This window comes from Diabrotica virgifera, chromosome 6 (assembly GCF_917563875.1).
Source record: "Diabrotica virgifera virgifera chromosome 6, PGI_DIABVI_V3a".
NCBI lineage: Eukaryota > Metazoa > Arthropoda > Insecta > Coleoptera > Chrysomelidae > Diabrotica > Diabrotica virgifera.
In genome coordinates, this window is record NC_065448.1 from 57,831,483 (window position 1) to 57,843,988 (window position 12,506).

The window sequence follows — 12,506 nt, forward strand, 5'->3', positions numbered from 1 at the left end:
AAAATTTAATAAATAGTCACCCTAGTTGCAAAATAGCCATAATTGCGAAAAAACCATACAAAAACAAGTATTCGCATTTTACGTTTTTCAACCATTTATGCTACACTTAGGACCTTCATATTTCACCCAGCAGAACTTTATGACACAGTAAAACAATACTGGAAATTTCATTAAGATCGGTTTAATAGATTTTGCAAAATCAATTTGGCAATCCAGCTTTAGCAAAAAAAATTCATTTTTTCAAAATGTTACAGGACTGAAAATAAAGCAGATAGCAAGTTGAAATTTTTTTTTCTTATAGAAGTGTACTGTACCTTTTATTTGCAATTCAAAATTAAAATCGATTAATTACCACGGCGTCAGAAAATTTTTGAAATAAACAATAATTTTTGGTGCTACGCGCAGCACAGCGGTGTTCGATTCACACAAGTTGATTTCCACCAAAATTTCTTCCAATCTTTATCTAATATATTATTTTCTTGCTCTATATTTTGTTGTATTTTAATATTTTAATTCCACAAAAATCAAACTAATTTTATTATTGGTAGTGAAATATTGTTTAAACAATTGCATATGTTTAAAAATAATAAACTTTTATTATTTAAGTTAAAATATATGAACAATGAAAGTTTTTGCTAATAAAAGTGTTATTTCAAAGGATAGAGTACGTGTTTTTATTTTGCAATAAACAAATTTATTTATTTATATCGAAATGTAATAAAAATTAAAATGTATCAATCATTATCAAAGGTCATTGGAATGCCCAATCAGAGCAAACTATCCGCTGTCCTGGGCGTAGCACCAATAATTAATGTTTATTTAAAAAAATTCCTGACGCCGCGTTGTTATCGATTTTAATTTTGCAAAATTGCAAATGAAAGGTACAGTACACTTCTATGGGCAAAAAAATTTTCAACTAGCTATCTGCTTTATTTTCAGTCTTGTAACATTTTGAAAAAATGAATTTTTTTTACGAAAGCTGGATTGCAAAATTTATTGAACCGATCTTAATGAAATTTACAGTATTGTTTTACTGTATTATAAAGTTTTTCAGGGTGAAATATGAAGGTCCTAAGTGTAGCATAAATGGTTGAAAAACCTAAAATGCGAATACTTGTTTTTGTATGTTTTTTTCACAATTATTGCTATTTTGCAACAAGGGTGACTCTTTTTTAAATTTTTAACCAATTCTGTATTATAGGAAATTTAAATACGCAACTTTTATGTCAGTACAACTTTTCTCGGAAATGAATACTTTTAAAGTTATAATCAAAAAAACAAGAAAAAAATCGAATTTTTCCTTAATTTTTTGACACTTTGATTATTTAAACAATGTTCCGGACCTTTTTGAGAGGGAGGTTAACTCAAATATTATTATTTGATTTATTTTGAAGCAATTTCTGCAAAAAAATTTGAGTCACCTCTCAACGTCGAAATGTACTAATATTTTTACAGATGAGCCCTGGTCTAATTACCATATTTTGTTTAAAAACATAAATGGTTTGTAGGGAAAGAATTAATGAGTTAAAATATAGACATCTAGCCGAAACACATCAAAAAGATCAGGGACATTTTAAAATAAAAACCACAAAATCTACGCATCAGTATCTGAAAACACAGGGTATAATGGAGTAGCCATACTAATAAACAATAGAATCTTCTTCTTCTTTAAGTTCCATCTCTGCGACGAAGGTGGCAATCATCATGGCTATTTTGACCTTCGAGGCAGCTGCTGTGATCAGTTGCCTTGAGCTGGAACCAAACCATTCTCTTAGGTTCTTCAACCAGGAAACGCGTCTCCTTCCTACGCTTCTCCTACCCTCCATTTTTCCTTGAATTATGAGTCTTGTGCTATTATATCTTTCGTCTCTCATCAGATGTCCAAGAAATTGCAATTTCCATTCTTTTCTTGTGTTTTAGTTCCTAAAAATGAAATGCAGGCACAAACTACACACAACTAGAAAAATACATTACACAAAACACCTGTGGGTAAATAATACAGAAGAAAAAATAAATAAAACGGTAAAAATAGTTAAATAAAGTTTAATGTGAAGTAAAACAATCCCTGGTGTAATTGGTATATTTTAATAAAAAATTTAAAAAAAATTAAAAATCAAAAAGGATTACGTTCAGAACGTTTTCGGACTTATCAGTCCATCATCAGTGAACTCCCTGTCCTTGCTAAATAGCCACAATGCCAAACACTGCTTAAGTTGTATGTTCAAACTACTTAGTAAAAATTATACAAGAATTTGTTCTAAATTGGATGCCAACGGGTAACTTTCAGCAACATGATGCTCTACTCAACTCTACTGCATTAAATTAAATTCTTTTTTGTGATTAGATCTTCATTGAACCACGTTTAGTCTGTCAAATAACTGAGTTACTCTCTCTGTCCATGGTATTTTCCACATTCTCCTGTGGCACCACATTTCGAATGCAGAGCCTATTTTACTTCAAATCGGGCCCGAGGCACTTATTTAGGGCCCTAAATATAATTTAATAATAATAACTATTTTAAATGTATTAATTATTTAATAGAAATATAGTTCCACCAGAAATTTAAAATGGAAAACATAATACATGGCGCAACAAAAAGAGATGAAACTAGTGGAGGTAGAAATGATTGATATAGCCATATAAATTAAACATTACACTACACATTTTCCCATCTTTAGACGTCTGTGACACGAGTAATTCCTGACTCGCTTCCTGACGACAAGATCTCATGGACTGGTTTGCGGTATCTCTTTCTAGCACATTGTATCGAGAAACTAAGATGACATTAAGTGTGAGTATAGGCACGGAAAAAAAAAATATAAATATTTGGGTACAATAATTAATGAAACTAATGAGTACACAGAAGAGATTAAAGCAAGAATAGGACAGGCAAGAAATGCTTTCAACAAACTAAAAAAAGTACTCTGTAGCAGGGACATTACAATTTATTTAAAGATAAGACTTCTGAGATGCTACGTGTTCTCCGTATTATTCTATGGGTTGGAGGCTTGGACATTAAAGAAGGATGTTTCGGACAGATTAGAAGCCTTCGAGTTATGGGCCTACAGAAGAATATTAAGAATAAGTTGGGTGGATAGAGTCACGAATATCGAGGTGTTGAGAAGAATGGGAAAAGATAAAGAGGTTTTAAATACAATTAAAGTCAGAAAACTGCAATATCTGGGACATGTTATGAGGGGCGAGCGTTATAACTTGTTACAATTGATAATGCAAGGAAGAATACAGGGTAGAAGGAGTCGCGGAAGAAGACGCATCTCCTGGTTAAACAATTTGAGAGCTTGGTTTAATTGCACTTCTGCTGATCTCTTTAGAGCAGCGGTATCGAAAGTGCGAATTGCCGTGATGGTTGCCAACCTTCTTAGAGGAGATGGCACATGAAGAAGAAGAAGATAGGCACGGAATGGGAGGACAACTGTCGCAGCTTTATTATGCGTAAGAGTGAAACAGTACTAAGCCAAATACAACAGATGGTGTCATCACTTCGCTCTGAATGACACTCTGTCTATGATAATATATAAGTCTATGGTCTAAAGGTGGGAAACTATGTAATGTAATGTTAATTTATACGTTTATACTAGTTTCATCTCTTTTGTTTCGCAATGTATTATGTTTTGAGTTATTTTGCCGATTACTAGCGCGCTCATCACTGTATTTAAGAAATTAAACATTGTTACTGTTCCTGTTCTCTTAATTTTTGCTTTTTTTGTTTTTTACTGCTACTTAAATGTTCGTATCTTGTAACTCATGATAATAACAAAACGATTAGTAAAAAGTAAGAAAAATGAATGTTTAAAGAAATTTATTAAAACGACTTATGATTAGTGAATATATTAGTTGAACTTTAGTTGAACTAGAAGCACAGGACTGAAAACACTTTATCTTTGCAAAAATCAGCATCAAAGTAAATATTAAAGGACACCACACACATATTATGGAAAATATAATGTAACTCAAATGAAATAAAATTTAAATGAATAGATTGGTCTCGAAATTTCAATCATTTCATACCATTGCGCCAACTCTGCATTTTGCTTAATTAGGGCGTTAATTGTAATTAAACTTTATCGAAATCGCATTTTTAAAGTCCATAAAACTGTCATTCATAAATAATATTAGTCTAGCGGCTATTGAAAACCTACTTTATTATCAATAATGATAGCATAAGATAAGAATAAGCCTCTGCCTTAATCCATCAGAAAGATTTATGGAGTAAGCGAATTACAAAATCTTTTTTCTCTCTTTGACACACGGACATTCCCATTTGATTTTAGATTCATTTTTATCAATTGACGCTCTTATTATTCAAAATACAGAGTTGGCGCAATGATATGATATTAGTGTAATTTCAGTACCAATCTATTCATGTAAACTTTATTTCGTGTGAGTGACATTATATTTTCCACAATATGTGTGCTGTGTCCTTTACTGCATTTTGAATGAACATTATGCGTAGTATATTTTATACTTAAAAGATAATAGTGAAGATACCTCTTGTTAATTCTACCTCTTGTTAATTATACCTCTTGTTAATCAATTGGAGTGGTATCTAACAATTTTGTTTATTGTTATTGATGTCGAAAAGGCAATCTACTCTCATTGTTATCATTTATCGTTTCCTGTTCGTAAAATGAAAGAATTTTGAAAAATTATTTTGTTATTGCAATAAACATTTTTTGTGACCTTTTCGGGCGCCATTAAAATGCGGGCCCGAGGCCGGTGCCTCACGGGTCTAGTGGTAAAATAGGCCCTGCTCGAATGCCTCAATGTTTTTAATTTTTCATTGAATTTCTCAATGAATGGAGCATTGTAAGATAAAATGTACTGTACTTTCGCTTTTCTAGACATCTCGCAAGCATTCGATAAAATCTGACACGCAGGTCTTCTATGCAAAGTGCTTTCCCTCACAGATTTACTAATTCTAAAATCCTACCTGTATGACCGTTACTTTTTTGAACACTATAGTGATGAGCGCACGTCCAGTTTCCAATTGGATCTGCAGTTTTACAGGTCATTGTCTTGAGGCCAGTGTTATGCCTATTGAACACAGCGTGCTTACCAACAAACTTTCAAACCACGATAGCTACACGTGCAGATGACACAGCAGTGCATTAGGACCCACGGAAAGTTTCTCGAAATTAGCCTCAACAAAATACAAACTTAGCTAAAACCATGGCGTTTTCAAACATATATGAAACAAAGTCGGTTCACAGGTCCTATTTCCTTTCCAAACACTGCCTGCCTGTTTAAAAATATCGACAACCACCAACTAAAACAGCAAGGAAGAGTCAAATACCTTGTAATTCACCATGACCAAAAATTTAAACTGGAAAACACAGTTTTATGAAACGTAAATAACTTGGTCTCAAATTACACAGTTTATGCTGGCTGATTGGTCACAAATCATCACTTCACATCAATAAATAGAAGTCAATATGGAGTTAATTAAATTCCACTTTGGGGTACTGCATCAAACTCCAACATTGAAATCTTGGAGAGGATCCAGTCGAAGGTTCTTCGAATTATCACAAATGTCCCATGACAAATAATATTATTGGACACGAAATTGGAAAGGTCAAAGAAGAGATTGATAAATTTGCTCAAAAATACGAAGACAGATTGACCTGATGAGACAACCAGTCAGATGCAGACTTAGACGGAATCCACCCAGCTTTTTACCATCACGATTTTAATTATGTGCCCTAATTACCAGAGTCGAACAATTTTATACTTATGTAAAATATATGCAACGAAAATGGTTAAAGAATCATTTTCTCCAACCCACCTACATTAGAGGTCACAATATTTACTTATTGCAACTTGTTTTACGGATTGTAATGTAGGATCAAAATCTCTCGAGTTAGAGGCGAAATTATGGGAGGAAAAAGCAAAAATTTTCGATTTGTTTTTGATTTTGTTAAAACAAAATAAAGTAAAAGGTTTGTAACTGGCGCGGCGCATATAAATCAAAATTCTAATTCGTGAAATTTTTAAACCCCGTCTCTGCCGTGCATTAGCGAATTAACGCAAAGTTACTTCACAAGATTTTTTGAAAACAGTTTTTATATTAATTAGTTGCAGCACCCGAAACTTTATCTTCCTCTTCATTTAAAAGCCTATTAAAGAAGGAATAACTAAAATGCATTAACGAATTTTTTCTTTTAATTTCCCATTTAAACTGCAATTTAAACTGAACTTACATTTTAGATGGAGATGTTACAGAGTTAAAAAGTTTTAATAGTCAACCTTTGCTAGGAAAGTTTCGCAAATTGCATTTATATTCAACAGAGACTATGTTTATTTTTGTCATGTCGTATAAAACGGTCAACCACTCCTATCAGATAGAAAATCAATTCCTGCCCACCAGTTTGGATTCAAATCCCAACATGCAACCAGGGAATAGGCTCATCAGATATGCAGAACTATGAATCGAGCTTCTTCTTCTTGCAGTATCGTCTCCTACCGGAGGTTGGCTGTTATCACAGCAATCTTAACTCTGTTGGCTGCAGCTCTGAGCAATTGTATTGAACTGCAGCGTACCACTCCCTTAAATTTCACACCCAGGAAATCCTCCTACGTCCCAAATTTCTCTTTCCCTGGATTTTTCCTTGGATTATGAGTCTTAGCAAGGAGTACTTTTCCCTCTCATTATGTGGCCTAGATATTCCAGTTTTCTAGTTTGTATGGTTCCTATGACTTCGCATGCCTTCCCCATCTTCAGCAAAACATCTTGATTTGTTACTCTCTCTGTCCATGGTATTTTCCAAATTCTCCTGTAGCACCACATCTCAAATGCCTCAATGTTTTTGATGTTTCATTGAATTTCTCAATGAATCTAGCATTGTAAGACAAAATGTACGGTAATTCCGCTTTTCTAGACATCTCGCAAGCATTATATAAAGTCTGACAGCAGGACTTCTATGCAAAGTGCTTTCCCTCACACATTTCCTAATTCTAAAATCCTACCTGTATGACCGTTAGTTTTTTGTACACTATAGTGATGAGCGCACGTCCAGTTTCCAATTGGATCTGCAGTTTTACAGGTCAATGTCTTGAGGCCAGTGTTATGTCTATTGAACACAGCGTGCTTACCAAGAAACTTTCAAACCACGATAGCTACACGTGCAGATGACACAGCCGTGCATTAGGATCCACGGAGAGTTTCTCGAAATTAGCCTCAACAAAATACAAGCTTAGCTAAAACCACGGCGTTTTCAAACATATGAAACAAAGTCGGTTCACAGGTCCTATTTCCTTTCCAAGCACTGCCTGTCTGTATAAAAATAACGACAGCCACAAACTAAAACAGCAAGCAAGAGTCAAATACCTTGTAATTCACCATTACCAAAAATTTTAACTGGAAAACACACATTTTTATGAAACGTAAAAAACTTGGTCTTAAATTACACAGTTTATGCTGGCTGATTGGTCACAAATCATCACTTCACATCAATAAGTAGAAGTCAATATGGAGTTAAGGAAATTCCACTTTGGGGTACTGCATCAAACTCCAACATTGAAATCTTGGAGAGGATCCAGTCGAAGGTTCTTCGAATTATCACAAATGTCCCATGATAAATAATATTATTGGACACGAAATTGGAAAGGTCAAAGAAGAGATTGATAAATTTGCTCAAAAATACGAAGACAGATTGACCTGATGAGACAACCAGTCAGATGCAGACTTAGACGGAATCCACCCAGCTTTTTACCATCACGATTTTAATTATGTGCCCTAATTATTAGAGTCGAACAATTTTATACTTATGTAAAATATATGCAACGAAAATGGTTAAAGAATCATTTTCTCCAACCCACCTACATTAGAGGTCACAATATTTACTTATTGCAACTTGTTTTACGGATTGTAATGTAGGATCAAAATCTCTCGAGTTAGAAGCGAAATTATGGGAGGAAAAAGCAAAAATTTTCGATTTGTTTTTGATTTTGTTAAAACAAAATAAAGTAAAAGGTTTGTAACTGGCGCGGCGCATATAAATCAAAATTCTAATTCGTGAAATTTTTAAACCCCGTCTCTGCCGTGCATTAGCGAATTAACGCAAAGTTACTTCACAAGATTTTTTGAAAACAGTTTTTATATTAATTAGTTGCAGCACCCGAAACTTTATCTTCCTCTTCATTTAAAAGCCTATTAAAGAAGGAATAACTAAAATGCATTAACGAATTTTTTCTTTTAATTTCCCATTTAAACTGCAATTTAAACTGAACTTACATTTTAGCTGGAGATGTTACAGAGTTAAAAAGTTTTAATAGTCAACCTTTGCTAGGAAAGTTTCGCAAATTGCATTTATATTCAACAGAGACTATGTTTATTTTTGTCATGTCGTATAAAACGGTACTTTATATGGTGCACTGTAAAATACCGCAATGCATCAGATGAAATAATTTTTATTTCGCTAGAATAAAACTCGTAGATTTGATGTCAATAAAACTTGAAACTGCACATTGAGGACTTGAATATTTCTGAGATTTTTATTGCGGTGTACTCCCTCCACGCAATCTTGACTTTTAGAGTGATATATAAAATCCATAAATTTTAAATTAAGATTTGATTAGATTGAAACTTGTTTATTTCCGCGATTTAAAATGTCTCATTTTCTTAGATGATATTGTATCATATAAGAGAAATGGATTATTTAGCGTATGCCTTTCTACATGGAATAACCACAAGATAAAATAAAAAGAAACACATGCGACGAAACAGAAAATAGTACAGATAAGTGCAAGTTTATATTGTATTTTTAGATCAAGTTCAGCCAGCCATTTAAGGCTTGAAGGTGTAGATGTAAAGAGGTATTTTCAATCTCCTTGGTATCCACTCTATTCACATTTTTCTCCACATGTTGGATTCACAAAACCAATCATACACAATTTGGTTTTCGGAATGCAGTGGGTACGAAAGATTCTCTCTTTAGCATACAAGTGCTATTTCAAAGAACTTGAGACGTAAATTGCAACATCTACTTAGGGAAGGCGGTTGTTGGCAAAACACCGGTTTTCGGTTATACAATTTTTTTTACCTACGGTTTAACCCGACAGTTATAATCGGTCAAAAAAACCGGTTATTTCAAAAACCGGTGTTTGGTTTTTTTAGTCGATAGCCAATACCCAGTGGGTTACAATTACATTGGTCTTTAGTTTGCAATACTCCATTCGAATCGATATCAGTCATCAGTATTATCAAATCGGTTTCGGTCAGCAGAAAAATTTTCCCATTTTTCTCTGATTTCATTATTTTGTCCACTTATCGGGTTTTTCACCGGTTATTACTTAAAAAGAAAAACTGGTTATAACCGGGACAAAAAAACCACCGGAAAAAGCGATTATTGCAGATTAAAAAACCGGTTTTAGGTTGCAACCGGTAGGTTTTTCCCATCCCTAACATCTACCCATGCTTTATTGATTACCATAACGCTTTCGATACATTAAAGCACGACAATTATGTACTGGAATCAAATATCCTCTTCCATTTCAGAGGCTGGAGAATCCGATGATATCAAAATCAAATGTGGGGTACGACAGGGGTGTATACTATAACCTCTGCTATTCAACATACATATATATATATATATATATATATATATATATATATATATATATATATATATATTCTGAGGAAATTTTTTAAGAAGCAGTGAAGGATGGTCAAACCGGAATAAAAATCAACGGTAATTATTGTGAATAAAATCACAAAAGTAAGTCAGAGATATGGACTTTCACTAAACAATGAAAAAACAAAATGTATCTCTTTTTAGAAGGAATCTTTAAAAAGGAACAGCAATTTAGACGAATTAGTGTGAACGAACAATGAATAGAAAGAGTAAAAACATACACCTAGCTGGTCAACGAAAATTGGGACCATTCCCTAGAAATCAAATCTAGGATAGAGAAAGAAACATATGGATTTCAAAAAAAGGTATTCAAATGATTTGACATGATCTATCAATACGCATAAATTTTAGGACCATATCCAGGTTACTACGATGTTATATTTTCGCTATACTGTTGTATGGAGTTGAGTCGTGGACTTTCATAGATGCTATCTTTAAGAAAATTGAGGCTTTAGAAATGTGGCTTTATTATAGAATCCTCAAGATAGTTTAAACCGACCACGTTACTAATCAGGTGATCTTATTAAAAATACAAAAACGGAAAGAGCTGTTAACCACAATAAAAAGAGCCAAAACCGAATACCTTAGTCACATCATACGGAACAGCAAAATATATGAATTGTTTTAACTAATTTTATAGTAAAAAATAGAAGGAAAACGTGAACCAGAAAGGAGAAGGGTTTCCTGGCTGAAAAATCTATTAAAAATACTTGTTTCAACCCAACAACCACAAATCTTTTCAGAGCAGTAGTGTGCAAAGTACAGATTGCCACGATGATGGCAAAAATAAATACGCTTTTCATTTGTTAGGGACTAAGATAATTACTTATGAATTTGAACAGTCAGTGTTACGATGATTTACTACATCTCATATACAGGGTGAGGCAAATAAAGGGCCTATTAGAAATATCTCGAGAACTAAAGGCAACAGAATCATGAAAATTGGAATAAAGGGGTTTTAAAGGATGATCTATTAAATGAAAATATTTTCATCTCTTTGCAACTTCCGGTTATACCGGAAGTTGCTTATAACTTCGTTTTTTTAAAAGGGACACCCTGTATATTTTTACATTTTTTGATTCTCTTCGATGTCTTCTTTCTTAAAATATGAGGTTTTGTAATATACAGGGTATTTTAAAAGATAATTACGGTTTTTTATTAATTTCGTAGCAATATTAACACCCTGTAGAATTGTAGTAGTTTGACATCTAAAACTCTATGTGAAAACGCGGTGAAAATGAAACGAATATTTTAGCAACAATTCAATTGTTAATTAACAATTTACAGTCGCAATAATAACCATAATAATCATGAGACATTGATCAAACTTAGAAAGATTATAAAGGTGTGATGCCTATTTAATATTTTGTCGACAAAATATAATTTTTTCATTTTTTGCATAATCTTTAAATGTTTAAAAAAATTGTTATAAACAAATTAACATTTCTCAGAAATTGTTTATTATATTCTAATTTTAAAAAATACTTAAAATGCGTATTTCATAGGTCTTGAAAATGAATGCTTTAAAAAAATTTTCCAACCATTTGCAAAAAAGCTATGAAACAGCAAATTAAATATACGTTTTCTCCGTTGTTTATAATTTGTTTTAATTGTTTCAAAGCTTAAAAGTGAGTCTATGGTACAAACTAATTACTCACAAAGAATGTCAAAAATTAGTGCAATGGTTATATTTTAATCAAAGATTAAAATTACTCTTTTTGTAATTTTTAGCGCAAAAGTAGACCTGAGACAGATTCGGAGCTAAAATGTTCACTCGAAGCGACTGACACGCAGCATACATTATTTATTAAAAGTGTACGTCTCGCGGCCGATCGTCGCTCCGAGTGAAAATTTTAGCTGCAGTACTGTATTACTCTACTTTCGCGCGTGTAAATTACAAAAAAATATATTTATAATCTTTAATTAAAATATAACCATTAAACTGATAATCGTCATTTTTTTGTAAATAATTAGCTTGTACTTTAAGCTCACTTCTACGCTTTGAAAGAATTAAAAAAAAATTATAAACACCGTAGTAATCGTATGTTTATTTTGCTGTTTCATAACTTTTTTGCAAATGGTTGCAAAAAAGTTTTAAAGCATTCATTTTCAAGATATTTGAAATGCGCATTTTAGTTATTTTTTTAAATTATAATAAAATAAAAACTTTTTGAGAAACGTTAATTTGTTAATAACTATTTTTTTAAACATTTAAAGATTATGCAAAAAAATAAAAAAAATATATTTTATCGACAAAATATTAAATAGGCATCTCATCTTTATAAGATTTCAAAGTTTGATCAGTGTATCATAATTATTTTGGTTATTATTGCGACCGTAAATTATTAATTAACAATTGAATTGTTGCTAAAATATTCGTTTAATTTTCACCAGCTTCTGGAACTATAATCTAAACCAAGAAGGGTTTTAAGTCACCAAATTATTTAATTATTGGTAGATAATTACTTATCTAAAACTTTATATGAAAATTAAAGGTTTTGTTGGGAAAACCCGCATTTTCCGAGGAAAATTTTCATCGGAGCAGATCAGGAAAAACACGTCTCTATGCAGAATTTAATTACGGTGAATTTTTATTTGAGTGTTTTTGTTGTAATGTTAAAATCTTTGGAGTTATAGAGCAATAATTGAAAAAAACACGATTTTCGGGCGTTATTTTGTTTATAAAAAAAGTAGCACACTATCTGAGGACTTTGCATACCTATATTATTAATATATAGGATCTTATAATTCGATTCCAGCATTAAAATTGCTGGTAAATAACTTTTCCCAAAAATGGCCTATTCTCCGATAATCAGCCCAGACTAATTATAGGGATAACGCTTGAGGTCAATGGCA